Source organism: Cygnus atratus, chromosome 5 (genome assembly GCF_013377495.2).
Source record: "Cygnus atratus isolate AKBS03 ecotype Queensland, Australia chromosome 5, CAtr_DNAZoo_HiC_assembly, whole genome shotgun sequence".
Taxonomy (NCBI): domain Eukaryota; kingdom Metazoa; phylum Chordata; class Aves; order Anseriformes; family Anatidae; genus Cygnus; species Cygnus atratus.
Window position 1 is genome coordinate 64565793 of NC_066366.1, and position 16186 is coordinate 64581978.

Here is a 16186-nt window from a genome sequence, read left to right on the forward strand (position 1 = left end):
GCTGCCCCCCGGGAGTTCAAGAGCGAACCCTGCTGCTAAGCTCAGGTTCGGTGTGGGAGATGCTAAGAGCCGTGCCTGGGGATCACGTCCTGACAGCCATGTGTGCTGTGCCAGCAGTGGGGACGTGAGAACCCCACGCTCCTCCAACCCCAGTTGGTCCTGCAATCCTAAATTATCCTCAGTCTCAACAGAGGGAATTGTCAGACCTGCCACAAATCAGCGCCGCAGGGCACCTCCTCCTGACACCTGAGCACGCAGGCAGTTTCCCAGCTGAAGGCAGAAAAACAATTAGCTCCAGAAGCTTTACCTTCCCAGGCAGAAGTATCCTTGGCTTCTTTCGCAGTGACACAGCAGCATGTGTTGGTGACTGCACCAGTAACTAACACAATGTGGGAACACCTGGTCAGAGCCTGTGAGCACCCAAGAGATGAACCAGGTCATGGAGACAGAGAATCAAAGCCAAGGAGTACATCAGTTTTCTGATTTTATAACCTCGCCTCAAGGCCCACTAAGTTGATGTCTTCTTCCACTGATTTGCAGTGATTTTTATTTTTTTTTAAATCAGTGCTGGAAACAACATACTTTTGCGAGGTATGATTGTATATCCCAGGTACCTAAACACAAGCCTCCATAGAATAGGTTTCCTCCTAATATGAGCAATAAAACAAGTTGTGTACAATAAAACAAGATCACTAGGTGCTACCTGTCGTTGCTATTATCAAATGTATTTGCAAATAAAACACTGATATCAGCTCGGGAATCCATTATTTGGTAACATCCTAGCAGCTTCCCCGCACTTCAAAACCATCCCTTTGTGAAAGTCATGAAGAATTACATTATCCTATAAACCACAGAAAATAACTTTGGATATTCCCCCAAGAACGGGACGTTTCTTGTGCAGGAAGCAAGGTTGTCGGGGCCTAACCTGAAATCAAATTTCAGCCCGACTGAAACTACCGAGTCCAAACCCCTGCTTTAAAACCAGCGGCAGCCCCAGCAGGGCACCGTGCCCGCAGGCTGGGTGCAGGGCAGGGTGCCTCCGCGGAGGAAGGCACCTGGGGAAAAGAGCAGTGGCAGGGTCTACAGGATACAGGGCGCCTTTTTATTTCAGGTCAGAGCTTAAAAGTGTCACTGCTGCCCGATGGCTAGCTGGTGGCACACAGATGTCACCGGTGCAGCAACCGCAGAGGCAGGAGCGACCTGCCTTCCTGCACTCCCTGCTCGGGAAGCCCTCTCTCCTAGCCAGGTGCTTTGTATCTAAATCTAGGTGGCACAGCATGCTTTCTGCTGCTCGAAGCTAGCAAAGACAAATATGCTGAGTGTATAATATGTTTGATATGGGATGACATGTAAAAAGGCTTTGCATCAGTATTGGAAGTATTTCTTTCCCTAAGTACTTTTATAGCAATTGCCTAATGTTTTTTGGCTGAATTCAAAAGAAGAAATAACGGCTGGGAAGAACTGGCACAGACAAATTTCTAGTTGGCTTCAAGTTGGAGTTGGCTTCGCCATCTCCATCTGCCAAAGCCGTCCCTCTCCTACATGCTCTCTTTCCCTGCTCTCCTACCAAGAAGTTCTCCCGAAGAGGCCGCAGGAGCTGCTCGGCACGCCACAAAGAGCGCTGCGAGCCCCGTGGCTGTGAACCTGTCTCTCAACAGCAGCCGAAGTTTCCTCTCCAAGGTGCCAAGTGGTTGTGCTCTTTTACAGCTGTCAGGCCTCGCATACACAGATACCCGCATCTCCCACGTCCCAAACATTCTCCACCCTACCTTCGGGCTGCACCTTGGCAGCCAGCTGGGCGGACGAGCAGCAGGCCGGGGAAAGCGCGTCCCAGTGTCTGAATTTGCAAGCCAGTGCTGGGGAACCGTCCGTGCCTGCAGCTCTACAGCTGCAACAGAAAGTAACGCTGGGCATGGACGGCGAGAGGCCCCCTCGCCCGTTCCCCTGGCTGGGGCAGAAGCAGCCGGGTGCGAGCTGCTCCTCACACGCCTCCTGCTGCCCACCCCAGGAGCGATGAGGACGCCAGCTGCCTGCAGGCACCCTGCTCCGGGCTCCTTCTCTGCTCCTGCAGCCCCAACTCCAGCAGAACAGATCAGTCCTGACGATGCACGTAGCATTTTAAAACACAAGTTTCCAAAAAAGCCACACAAAAGGGGCAATAAATCATGCCACCAATTTGTTATAAGCCTGATTTCCACTTCAGTGCATTCGGTGGATTATTTTTAGAGAAAGCTAACAGTCAAGACCTGCAACCGCTTAAAACTTTTTATTGGCTAAACCAATGACCTGCCAACATTAAGCACAAGGTATTTAACAGCATTAACCACCCCATTATCCATTTCTTCACTTATCATGTTCTCTCGTATATAGAGTTTTATTGTGCTTTTGCCTCCAGCTCCATTAAGTGCTGGTGGAAGCAGTCTTTTAGAAGATGGAAAATACTGGGCTGCTAAGGACAGAGGCAAAAGGAGCCCAGATTATATTTAACTCACTTCCAAATTTGTCATTGAAACAGCCAAGAACAATAATTTCAAGCCACGATATGCCCATCATTTTAATTTGGGGTTCATTTAAGCTACGTGCACATAAAATAATTCCCAGGCTTTCCTTCACATTATCACACAAATGCATTGCCGAGCCAGCGCTGAAGGGCTATTAGAGCAGGCGCCCTGAACTTTGCTGTAATTTACCGGAGCGATAATTAAACTCAATCTCACAGCATTAACTTGCTCTCCATGATGCAAACTAAATTCTGAAAATAGAATTTCTCTTTAACAAAATAATTGTAAAAAGCTTGAAAAGGGCTTTACCAGTAAAGCTGGCGTGCCTTTGCCCTCACCCCTCAGACAGCAGCGATGGTCTCACGCTCCTCAGCCCCAAATGACAGGCTGGGGAGCACCCCCGCACTTCTCCCAAATCTGCTCGGAGCTCCGCAGGGCTTACACCACGGGTACACACAGCCTTCGTCTCCCTCCGGTACCCAGGGGAAGCTGCCTCTGAAAAGCAGAGCCGTGCTTTGACCCTCGGCACCAGCAGTCCCCCGGTCACTGCCTCGCAGGGAACTCTTAATAAAAGCACAGCTCCAATTCCGGAGAGATCCCACAGATTTTTGGAAGAACCGGGTGGATGTTGTCACACACTGAAGCATTTCTTGACGTCGTGTGCTGCCAGTAGCAGATGCACGCGCAGCTCTGATAGATTTCGGAGGCTACGGGCATCAATCACCACTTCTACCAACGTGCCGGTAGCTTTTATTGAAATGAAACCTTTGATCACATTAAAACTTTTCTCCTTATGTGGATCATTTTTTAATTAAATTTAAAATAAGGTAATTGCCCACTTCAGTTGTTAGGATTCTCTGGGGAACACTTACAATAATAACCATGATTATCTAACACGGGGATTGCCATATGCAGCGTTCCAGATTGATCCACAATAGGGAACGTTAAGAAACCAAAATCCAAGGAGAGATTAGTACTCCTTTGCCAATTTAATGTCTTAAAATGTCTATTTAGAAACTTTTAAAGGGGTAATGAGACATGTGTATTATGGCTGGTGAAATAAAAACTAATGGAAATTGTTAGATGGGAGAGGGAGAAAGTAATCTGGCAGAGGCACGGGGCCCAGACTCAGCCAGTAGGCAGACTGGATACAACAGCACCGGTTTCTGGCTCTCATCTCCTCCTAAAATCTTCCCACCAGATGCCAGCAGCTGGGTCTTTCTGAGGCCTCCTAGAAGTGAGTATTCCAGTGACAGCCGGAGGTGCAGGACTGACCTGCGGTCTGCAGTGCCCATGCAACCGGGCTGCTGCGTGCCCGGACCAGCCAAACCCCGCTTTATCAGGGTGTTGCACAGGAGAGAGAACAACCGGCTCTGCCTCTGTTCCTCGCTCTAACCTGCTTTCCAGAAGATGCACACTATAAGCTGGCTCAGTTACGTATTTCCTTGCTATTGTCAGTGATGTTGCACACGCAATCAATCTGTAGCGTCAGCACTGATGGCACGGAATATTCCAAAAAGCAGAATTAACAGTACCAAGCCTGAGAGCAACTAGTTAAAAATCAGCAGTATATGTGGTCTCTTATTTCTCTGGTGAATATCCTAGTTTGTTGTTCATATTACCATGACACTAACAGAGAAACAGCGGGGCTAGAGAGTCCTAGCTCTGGATACGGGCGTTTTGGCAGCGAGAAGCACAAATGCAATTGCTTTTCCTGACATGTAACACTTATGGAGACAGCGCTTCCAAGTTACAAGAAGTACACAGGCCCGCTTCACGTTACCATGTGCAGTGCCTGCTCTACACCGGTATCACGCCGCGGAAGCTGGCAGCGAGTAACCGAGTGATCCTGCAGAGATCACAGCGCGTAACGCGCACCCTCGTACGTGCTGAGCAGCACGCCTTGTTCTGTTTGGTATCCACGTGCCCACTCTGCAGCATGAAACATCCTCCTCGCCAGCTCCACTAAGGAGCGCTTCACGTGGAGGGGCTTCCCACCAGCGTGGTAAGGCGCCCTCACCCTCACACCTGGCCCAACACAAACGGGCACGTGCCCACTTTTCCTGGGCCCCTACAAGTGAGAAGGGAGCGCTCACACAGAAGGGCGTCTGAAACGCAGGGGCAGGTTCCTCGGAGGGAGCTCAGTTGGGCCCCGGACATTTTCTCTGCTCGTCTTGCTAACCCCGGAGGTTTCCATCCCTAATAGACGGGCTTATGCAGATAGCATCAAGCTGCAAGGAAAGAACCTGTATGAGATTCAGAGAAGCAATTCTTCCTGCTCCTAATCCTGCCAGCCCCAACTGCAGATAAAAGCCAGCAGTTTCAATTGGAAGGGATTTAGTTATTACTCTAGCATGTAGGAAAAAAAAAATAAGAAAAAAAACAGCAGAGCACTGTCCTAGCAGGGGGATGCACACTTTGATTGTGACTTGTGGGGACTTCAGAGAGGTAAAAGAAGTTATCCCATCCAGACTTCTCCAGAGCTGTGCTTTACGTTACAGCACCAGGCTGTTAACCATGCCCAGAGCAGAACAGAAGCGAGCTGTGCCCGTTCCAAGAACAACTAAACAGGCGAGTCCTCACCCTGGTCTAGAGCAACGCGGCTAATAAACGCCCAAGGGCACCACGTCTGAGCCTCTCGTCATACAAAAGAGGTGTGAGGTAGGAGGATGGTATTCCTGAAACCTTTAAAACCCTGGAGCCCAGCAGAGAACACAATGCCATCAGGCACCCAGCCCTGCTGCTGGATCAGAACAAAGCACAAACAGTTGGACACAGTGCGAGGCGTTAGAAAGCACTAGAAAGAAAGGATTTTTACAACTAATTAATGATGTTTATCTTGCAAACAGGAGCACCTTTGCCGTGTATGCACAGTGTATGCACAGAGTGCTTCGGCTGATGTGTGAATGCCATTATCTACAGAGCGGGATAGCAACACGCCGCACAGCCAGAGACAACAGCTCCTCTTGCTACCACTGCACCGGAGAGAATTGCTTAATGAAGAGGTCTCTCCTTCTCCAAACAGGCGGGTGTTTAACAACAGTCCCTCTGAAATCAGTGACGCTTCCTGGGGATATTAAATGAAATGTTTGTGTTTGTGCCTTTGGAGCTCAAGCACACAAACACTTTATGCCATCTAAGAGTTGTATTAATATGGAGATCATTGTGGAAAGCACTAGGGGATATTGTGATTTTATTACATCTAACATATGGAAAACATTTTATTATAGGAGACACAACATAATCATTATAATTGAATACTATCAAATGAAAATTCCCATATGTGTCTGAAAACTGCACCACTGTAATTACAAACAGAAACCAAGAGCACTAAAAATAAGGGGCTGGCAAAAATTGGTTTGCTCCATTTTGTTCGCTTTGCAACTGGGGCAGCATTGCCTCAGCAAGGAAAGGTCTTGCTGAAAAGGCAGTTCAATACTCTAGCAAGGGAGCAGAAAGTGCTTTACATAAGGAGGAATTTTATTTTTTATCCTCCAGGCATGCAAGATAACAAGTGGCCCATCAAAACCTTGCTCTTGGAATGAAACTTTACTCCGATCGAGGCCTTACTCTGCAATGACCTTACAGATAGCTCTTCTATCTTTGCTCTACTCATTCGATCAAAACGATACAAAAAATGAGCTGTGGCAGGTTAGGATCAAAGGCCTGTTCTAACATTAATTCTGTGAAGTGTGTGTATCCCGGGCTCCCAGCCCAGCAGAGCTGCACCCGCAGCGCACAGCACCGCGGAGCAGAGATGCGCACTGGGCGCTGTGGCAGGAGGGTGCAGCTGAATCCCGCTGGCAGCCCGCCTGCAGCCCCACACAGCCCCGCAGCAGCTCCCCTCCCTCCCGGGCTCGCCAGCAGCAGGGCTGGTACGGCAGCGAGCAAAAAAATAGGGGAATCAGGGGAAATGCAGCTGCATGAGCGCTCCCTGGCAGAGCTGGCAGCCCAGCTCAAGCGAAGAGCGGGCGCGAAGCTAAGTGGCACCAAGGCAGGCAGCACGTGGCCATGGCTGCACCCCGTGTGAAGACAGGGAAGAACAAAGCTCCCGCGGAACAGAAATTGGCCATCTAGGAGAAAAGAGGCAGCTGCCCAGACCACGAAGCAGCCGCTTGAAGCTGGCAGTTTCCTTCTCTCCAGATGGGTGGCATTCACTGCAGAACAGGACACCAGGTTCGCAGAAGCGGGCGATTCAGGAGCAATCCCCGAGCTGGGTCCTGGGAGCTGGCAGGCAGGAGAGCAGCGGCCGGCGATCCCCCGCTGCGTGGCTGTGCCCACGTCGGTGTACGGGCTTGGTGGCCATCCCCCAGCATCTCCCATGCAGGTGGGTCCTGCCCGGCTGCTGGGGCCGGGGGAAGCGTCGGGACCCCGCTGCCCACGGGGCGGCCGCCGCCTGCGGCACGGCTCCCACGAGGCGCCTGGCACCCGGCGGCAGTCGGCGGCACGCTACGCTCCTGAGCGTCAGTGGGGATAGAAACTGCACTTCAGTTCTGATGCTCCTCATTGCTGCCTGCAGAAAGCATAAATAATTAATTGCAGGAGAGAGCTGTCATTCGGCCTGGCTTCTGCTCCACCTGAAGTAAAAAAAAATGACCACTTTGAAGACAAAACATTGGCAGGCACTTAATCTTTATTCTGCACTTCTGTCTCTTCACCTGCTTTAAAAGATCTGCTTCGTAATGGAACCACGTAATTATGTTTGAAGAGCATCAGGCATCCTAACGAACGGCGATTTACCAGTGGTGAGAGGACGCTCCCCAGCATGACCCTGGAAGAGGAAGGGGATGCCACCGAGTCTCTCAGGAAATGAACAGCAACAAGGGCAGATCCTAGAAGGTCTCAGAACACTGCCAAGACTGAGCCACTTCCCAAACAACTTCAAGATCATTTTTAAAGAACACAGAAATGCTTTTTTAAAAAAAAACAAACAAACAAACTTACAGCAGAATCATCAAGACCTGGAGGGGCACAGGGAGTTTGATTAAAAATCTCATCTTCATCTCCAACAGCTTTGTGAACTTGCACAGAGCAGCAGTGATGGGATCAAGCAGAGCTTCTTCCAACCCTTCTCAGCAGAAAAGGTCATTACCAAACCTTCCGGCCCTTTCTCAGCAGAAAGGTTCATTACCAAAGAAGAAAGTTCCCCGGCAGCTCACGAGTGTGCACACCCACGTTCACTTCTGCTATGTGCAGTACTGCGTTGACACTAACAGATCACACCCGAGAACCTCGCTGGGATGGCACTGCTCTGAAGGGCTTGTGGGCTCTGACACAGCAGCCAGGAATGCTCCCGCAGACCTCTAGGAGCCGTGCAGCACTGTGCCACGGAGCCGCGCAGCACTGCCTGCGCCACGGGGGCTGACGGGAAATGGCAGGGCGACGTGCAGCAGTGCGGCACCGCCGCTTTCTGTGCTGCTCTGCTGGGCACTTCGCTGCTCGGAGCAGAGCTGTGGGCTGGCACAAGAAGTATTTCCAGGACTTGGGAGTTAATTTGCAGCTCCCTATTCACCGTATCTTCCTTGCGGCCGGCCGTACAAGGAGGCACACTTCGCTTTGGTGTGTCACCCCGAGGAAGAACGCGCCGGTGTGGTTTTGTGCTCGAGACAACATATAGAAATCTGACTTTTACGCACAGAGTTTGCAGGCTCAAATCTCAAAACTGACACAGCTAAAATAAAAAGCTGGAGGCTCACATGTTGATTTCCACTGCTGTGACTAACGCTCAAATGCCCGCTTGTCTTGTTGGGACGTGCCCTGTGGGATGCTTGTCCAAGGGAAGAGCTTGGCAGGGGGCTGACTGCTTGCCTGGCTGTCCTCTCACTGCGAGCACGTCTCCAAGGAGGCAGAGCTGACGGTGGCCGTGGGGGCTGCTCAGGTCTGCGGGAACACACCGCGTGTGGGGAGCGTGAGCGCAGCCGTCCTGGCAGAAATGAGACACACCTGCAAGGGGTCAGCGGGTCCAAAGCCGAGGTGCAGTTCTTCAGAAAGCCTCCAAAGAACCCCAAGACAATAATGATCGACCAAACTAAAGCCACAGCTCCATTTTATTTTTGGGGTGGAGGGAGAATCTGCAAACTTAAAAGGAAAGAAAACAACTTTTCCGAATAACAACAGCAGAAGTGCTGATGATCTGCCACGAACTGTAAAACATGGGGTGGTTGGAGTTAATTTATTCCTTCTTCTACCTCTAACCTGCAGGGAAATTACAGCCTCAGACTATCTGAACTACCACAAATAAATTACATGTTTATTTTAATTCCTTTGAAGATTCCCTCTGACAAATTGTATAGGTATAAATAATCTCGGAAGTGTTTCAGGAAAATAAACAGTCATGTTTTAATAATCGTAATTCACAAACCAAACTTGACACTTGGGTTTAAATGGAAATGCAGCATCATTCTGCCACAGGAGGGAAAGCTAGGACATGAGAGCATCGTGCTAATCCTCCCCCAAGCATGCTGGGTTCAGACAGGTGCCCGGGTGTGCAGCACGTCCCCTGAGATGCCTGCACACAACTTACACGACAAGTCCCCACACGAGGCTCTCCAGGCAGCGCTCCCTTGTGCCCATGCCTTTGCAGCTGAGCTCATGGGGAAGAACACCACGGGGTGGCCTGCACAACCTCATGTCAGAGCCAGCTTGCCAGAAACGAACAACTCACCAACACGACTGGAGCGACTCAAGGCACCTCTTGGGAAATGCCACCCCATCCCCAAACATGACCCCTCTGCCTTTGCCTCACTGGTGATGCCAAAGCCTCTGAGAGTGAGACAGAAAAGCAGAGACAGCAACTCCCTTGGTGGCCTCCAGCCCTCCTTTGTGTGTGGAAGGGGAGATGCCAAGTAGCACAGCTACTGCAATATAAATAAAATAAAAAATAAAATAAATAAAAATAAAAATAAAAAATAAATAAATAAATAAATAGTGCCGTGGCATTGCCCCCTGGGACCAGGAACAAGGCTCCCAAAACAAGACCACCCTGGCAAACAAGGGACTGAGTCCCTCACAATCAGTCCTGCAGCACAGGTGGCTCTCCCGGATGGGTACGTGCCGTCTGTTACCCGGAGAGGGGAGGTGCTGCAAAGCAATCTACGCAGTCCTGCCGTCCTGCCTGCCTTCCCCCTCTCCCTCACAAAGCCCTCTCCTCGTTATATACTTGGAGGAAGACGGGAATAGACCTGACCACTGCAAACATGCACAAGCGACGCACCAGAGGCAGTAAGGTCAGGGTGTGGGCAGAGGCACCTGTCCCCTGCTGTACCAAGGCACTGCTCCCAAACAGACCAGTAACTGCAGGAGCTGAAGATGCTTGGTAATGTGCAAGAGACGCAGCCTTACAAGGCCGGGGGGGCTGACATTTGTTCCTGGCAGAAACCAGCAGTTTTTAGCATCAGTTCTCCTTTGCCTTGGTTTCATGGCACAGTCAAAATTTCTCTCTTCTGTCTCCGAACACCTTCTTAACCATTCTGTGATTCTTAAGAGCTGAAATCAACCTTATGTTGAGCAAGGAATAATTACACAGGGTGGTAACAATCAGGCCTCACCTTTACAAAACAAACATAACCATTCACCTTTCACTGGCAACGGAGTCAATTTACCAAAGGACTGATTTTTACCGGCAGTTACTAAATCTAAGACACGTGGTATTACATAACTCAGTTGCCTTTTATTTCTGCTTTCTAAGCCATCAAGTGACAGAAGGGGAAATGAAAACAGCAGAAAAGAAAAAGCTCCACCAAGGCCATAATGGTCCATTAAGCAAAATTTTAAACCAACTTGTCTTCGGCTCTCCATTGCTCAAATGCGATTCTACTCCTTCCCTTCAGGCTGTTATTAACACTTTTATAATAAGTAACTAAAATAAAACTCAAGTGAATAAATACGCTCGAGGCGTTCTGTTATTTCTGCAATTAGAGAAAAACTGCCACAGCGATGCTAAAAGCATTTGGGAGATGATATTGAAGGCAACGCTCCCTGTAACTACAGCACTCCTCGCGCTGCTCTTGGCACTGCCGCGAGGGAGCCGGGCCTCGGCCGCGGGGAGCAGGGCGACGTGTGCTGGGCTGGGACACTGCCGCGCGGTGCGGTTCGGTAGGGAGGAGGGCCTCCGGTCTGTCACAGCTTGTGTTGGCAGGAATATTTAAAAATTGCCACGCAGTTCAAAAAGAAATCAGGACTCGTTTTTGACCCTCGGAAGACGGGTATTGCTCAGGCAGGGAGCGGTCCCGAAGGGGCGGCAGCCCAGCAGTCCTGCTGCCCCGGTGAGCTGGACTCCTCTCCGTAAAATACCCCCCAGTAAACCCCATCTGGCAGGGGTCGGCTCGAGTCTTGCCCCCTCTTACTGCCGGCACGTCTTTGGTGAGCCGCACGAGGACAGCGCGGAAGCCGCTCTGACACGGTGCCCACCAGCCCACGTCCTTGTCACCCTCGGCGGCAATGTCCTGCTGTCGGAGCTCAGAACTCACCCTGGGGAATTTGCTTACGTGCCCACAGGGCATCGAGCTCAGCACTGCGGGTAACTCCTAGATTAACTCAGGAATTATTCATTCCAGCAAAACGCAGAGGGAATTCCTTCTGGGAAGAAATGATGGCACAAAAGGGAAGTAACAGGCACCCAGGCTCTACAAAAAAAAAAAAAAAACTATTTTTCTCCTGTGACTGACTAACACGCTTTTGGATAACAAGAGGCAGCAAACGTCTTTTATTTTGAGTTCAGTAATGCTTTTGGGGCTCTTTTACATGACATTTCAGAGCAAGCCAGGGAAACACGGCCGGGATAGAGCAGAGAAGAGGGAGGAAGCTGGAGAATCATACTGAGAGAGCAGCGATCCCTGATCCCCAGGGGCATGCTGAGATCTGCAGAGATCCCTCTGGGCCCGATCCTGTGTGCCATTTCCCTTATCAGCCTGGATGTGTGGTGCACACCACCAAGACGATCTCGGGGAGCCTGTAACTACCTGGGTCAACCAGGCCGAGAACTCAAAAGAATCACAGCTGTAGGACAGTTTTGGAGAACACCACCATCGCCACCATTTAAATGAAGAAGGAAGCACTGTGGCAAGTGCTGCACAAGGCAGGGGTACCAGCTGCAGAAGTGCAGGCGGGGCAGGAACAGGTCAGCCCGAAGCTCCTCAGAAAGGGCTGGATTTACAGTGGCCTGTGAGTGAATGGCAGCATGTGTTAGCAGTTCCCTGTCACTGGGGGAAAGGCAAACACCGAACGGCGATGCTGGCGCAGGGTGTGCTCAGGGAGGGCTGTGGCAGCCTGTCCTCTTCAGCGTCAGTCCTCCCCCCGTGGCACATCCATGCAGAAGGCTCTGCCCAGCCGGCCAGAACCCAGCCCGGGCCCTGCAGAGCAGGGCAGCGCCTCGGGGAAGCACTGCTGGAGCATGACATCTCAGCCAGGTTCAGCTTGATGCCACTCCAGCTGCTTTGCACCCTGCCATTAGGGTGCAGACTGCAGGCTAACTGCCTCAGGGACTGGGGGCCACCCCCGAGGAAGATCCCAAACACATCATTGCATCTATAAAACATCCCCTGCCTTCAGCTGCCTACCTCTCCTTTGACAGCATTAAAACAGCGGGGTACTTCTCCGTCCTTTGGCACTGCCTTGTCACTTGTGCCTGGGAGCACTTGATTTTCCACCAGAAAGTTTGGCCAACTTGTCCGAAACTCTTCCAGAAGCAGACATGGCCCAGGTGTGGTCACTGATGTGTGCAGTGGGCTTTGTGCTTGTTTCTGTTTTCAGGAAGACAAGACACGCAGGAGCAGCTGAGTCTTCAAATTCCTAACATATGTTGATGATGGACTCTGATTGCCTTTGTGGTAATTTGGGTTGTTCTTGCATTTTATGGGCTTTGCATAAATTTCCTTACAGCAAAATGCTGCCTGGGACATTAAAGGGCTGCTCCTTCTCTTTTTTTTCAGATTCAGATCTTGAGTTCTTAGGTTTTGTCTTCTCCTTCCTTTGCCCTTAGCAAATCAGACGCATTTTCAATTTCGACAGTAATTTCTCTTCAGAGAAGAAAATAATTGATCAGGAAGCCATTTGCAAACGCATCTCAAAGAGAGTGTAATCTGAATGGGAATATCTAAGTGCATGGAAGCAGAATTGCAAAAGTTTACTGATAATAACTTCGGTGTCCCCAGGGCAGCTAGGATGCGGTTCGGTACGAGCCGGTCCCCGTGCCGGGTGCCCCGCGGGCCGCAGGCAGACAGCCCCGGGTGGTGCAGACCTGGAACGGATTTGGCCATCGTACCGCAGGAGCGGGGAAGTAAAAGTGGTGCTCTTGAGGCACTTGCTAATTCCTTAGCAACCTCCCTCCCGCAGCGAATGCAATCCACGGCAGGATCCAGACAAGACCTGTTTATTTGCATGCCGAAATGTCACTGCGGCAAAGGGGTACGGTGAAAGGCTCCAGCAGTCCCTGTGATTGCGATGCTCCAGGCCGGGGGCACTGCAGAAATGAGTGGAATTAGCAGGCAGACCGTCAGGTGGGCTGGCTCGGGGGGCTCAGCGGGGAGAGCTGGCGGAGGAGCAGGGGACGGCTTTGTCCCCGCAGCAGAGGCTTGCTGCACAGCCAGGCCCGCTGTAAGCTGTCCCACACGGCAGAGAGGCTGTGAGCTGCCTCCAACACCCCAAGTCCCCCCAGGAGCCCAGCCTCGGGGCACTGCCCGCTGCTTGTGCTGCTCTGCCTCTCGCTAACCCCGCAGCTCCTGGAGCAGAGGGCAGGGCACGGCCCTCCTGCACCCGGGGTGCTCTCAGTGAGATGCTGCCTACCCCTGCTCCTCTTTACTTTCACCCTGCCTTGCCAGCAGGACCCCTCCTGCCCAGCTCCCTGTCCCCAGGAGCTGCTGGGACGAGGGCAGCGTGTTGGCTTCCCCTGATGTCCATTCTTGTTGTCACCCACCGGGTGTCACCCACTGGGCCGGCAGCTGGCGGAGCCGTCCTGATGCAAGCAGCTCAGCCACAGCAGCAGGAGCACAGTCCCGGGAGCCAGGCGCCCAGCTCGTGCTGCCGCACCCTCCTGAGCTGTCTCCTGACTGCAAGCCTCAAAAGAAAGGCCTGGGAATCTCAGTTGTGAAAAGCACTTTTTCAGGAGATGACTTGGTGGAGCTGAGCCTGCATCTGGGAGGTATCAGCGCGGCCACAGCTCACCCACCGGCAGCCGACCCGTGCGCAGACAGGGGCACCTCGCTCTCACGGGGAAAACGGGAGCAGGAGGAGAACCGAGCTGAATGCCAGGGACAAAGACACAGTCAGAAGTAAATGTTTCAGTGGCTGCAAAAAGCAAATTAGATAAATCCACAGGAGAAAAATCCCTTAAAGATTGTTAAGCACAAAGCTACCGTGGCTGATTCAGAAGGTCCTAAAGCCACAGCCAGCTGGAGGTGAAGAGAATGCACGGCAAAATTATCATTGCAGGCCCGCCCTGCTGCTGCACGCTTCCCCCAGCACCCCCTGACACAGCCACCGTGGGAGCTGGTACATGGGGCTGTGCGGCCCTGGGCAGTGCTGGGCGGCGCGGTGCTGTGCTGCCTGCAGGGAATGGGGACATGGTGCTGTCCTGCTGCCGGTCTGCTGGCCAGTACAAACAGAGAGCAGCACTTGGTGTGCTGGAAGAGGAAGAACCACTTTAAACACCTTAAATGCACACATTGCATTTAATGCTGTGGTCTGAGGGACATAATCTGCCCATGATCCACACAAAAGCTGTTTTATAAATCATTTTCCAGCGATGAAAGCCACGTACTGATAATAAATGCATTATTTTTTAGTATTAATGTACTACAGCACTTTAATCCAAAATACATATTTTTTGTCATGTAGAAATGAAATCGTTATCACTCCTTGCAGTGGTAAAGCATCATTTTAGCACGATGCATGTGAAATGCTCTCTGCATTTTTCTCCTTACAGTGTTTTGCTGTCAGATGAGGTTACTTACAACATGGTTCCTTCAGATATTACTGAAAAGTATGCAGATAATATACGGATTCCTATTCAATCACTCAAAATATTCATTCAATACAAAAGGCTAGTCACACTCTAGGCTTTGAGCCTACGTATATATTATCAGACCGTTTGCATGAATTGTGACTCGATCAGGCTGTAGATAATATGCACAGAGACCGTGTTTGCAGAATGCCAATAGCTAACTTAAATCTCCTGAACACCAAACTTTTCTTCTTTTCCAGCAGCAGCTCTGAGAATGACACCAGTGCCTGTCACCTCTGGGTTTGAACTAAGTAGGCTGAGGCAAAAACTGATGCAAAGAGGTTTAAAAACATCACGTGAGACCATGAAGAAAAGAGACAGGATGAAGAACCGAGACTCTTCTTCCTACCCAACGCTACTCAATGCCCCTCATAACCAACCGGCGTGGTTCACCATGCCCATGGCAGCACAGTGGCCAGGTTAAAGCACATGTCAAGGGATTTAATGATTCCTCTAGATGACTAGGGGAGTGTAACTTGTCTTTACCCTCCGTTACAACCAGCTTTGGTTCGTCGCATGTTTCAGACCGTCTCCCATGAACAGCGGTGCATGAGGCATGAAAAGTCCTCTCACTCAGCAACCGAAAGCGCTGCTCTGTTGGCTGTAAGATGCTGGAGAGCAAAGGTCCAGCACGGGCACTCAGTGCCTGCTTCCTGTGGCAGGATGCTGTACGCTGAGCCCTAAGGGGCGGCTCAGTGGAAGAAGCAAGATGTGCGGTTCCAGGCGCAGAAGGAGCGGTGCCAGGCTGTGCTGGCGGGGACTCCAGGCATTGCCTCACGGCCCCAGGTTTGCAGGCAAGTCACTAAAAGGTGTTCCTGGCTTCAGCAGAAGCACAACGTTACGGTCTCATGGGATGTGACATATTAGCTGGCACATTTTACTTGGTGTGTCACACCCTCACTTCTGGGGGCTAACAAATGAAACCACAGCTGTCATCCATCCAAATTTAAAACAAGTCGGTCAGTGACCCTTGCACCCAAGCTGACAAGTCATTCCCCCACCTGAAGGCACTGTGTGAGCTCTCAGTTTCCAGCCCTCTGCTGTCATCCTTGCCTTCACTTATTTTTTGGTTCTGCCCTGGCAAAGCCCCCTCCACCCACCCCAGGCACCTGGGGGCTGCCCCCATGCACTGAGAGGCCAGCGGTGCTCACAAGCCCAGTGACCATGGAGGTGCTCACAAGCCCAGTGGGCTCCTGCTCGCTGTGGGGGTGCTGCACAGTGGCAGATGGATGAGGATGAACACGGGGGCTCTACAGACCCAGCCCAGGAGGCACTGTTGCCGGCTAGAAATGCCTGATAAGAAGACAAAGAGAAGATGCAGATAGGCTTTCCTTGGAGGTCATAGTGATGGAATGATAGAATCATCTAGGTTGGAAAAGACCTTCAGGATCAAGTCTAACCATCCACCTGATCTACTGAGTCACAAGACATGTCCCACATTGCCACATCCACACACCCCATATACCTCCAGGGGTGAGGACACCAACCCTTCCCTGAGCAGCCCATTCCAATGCTTGATGACCCTCCCTGTGAATAAATTGTTCCCATTGTCCAATCTAAACCTCCCCTGGTGCACCCAGCGACCTATCACTTGTCATCTGAGAAAACAGACTGACACCCTCCTCGCTGCAGCCTCCTTTCAGGTAGCTGCAGAGAGTGATGAGGTCTCTCCTCAGCCTCCATTTCT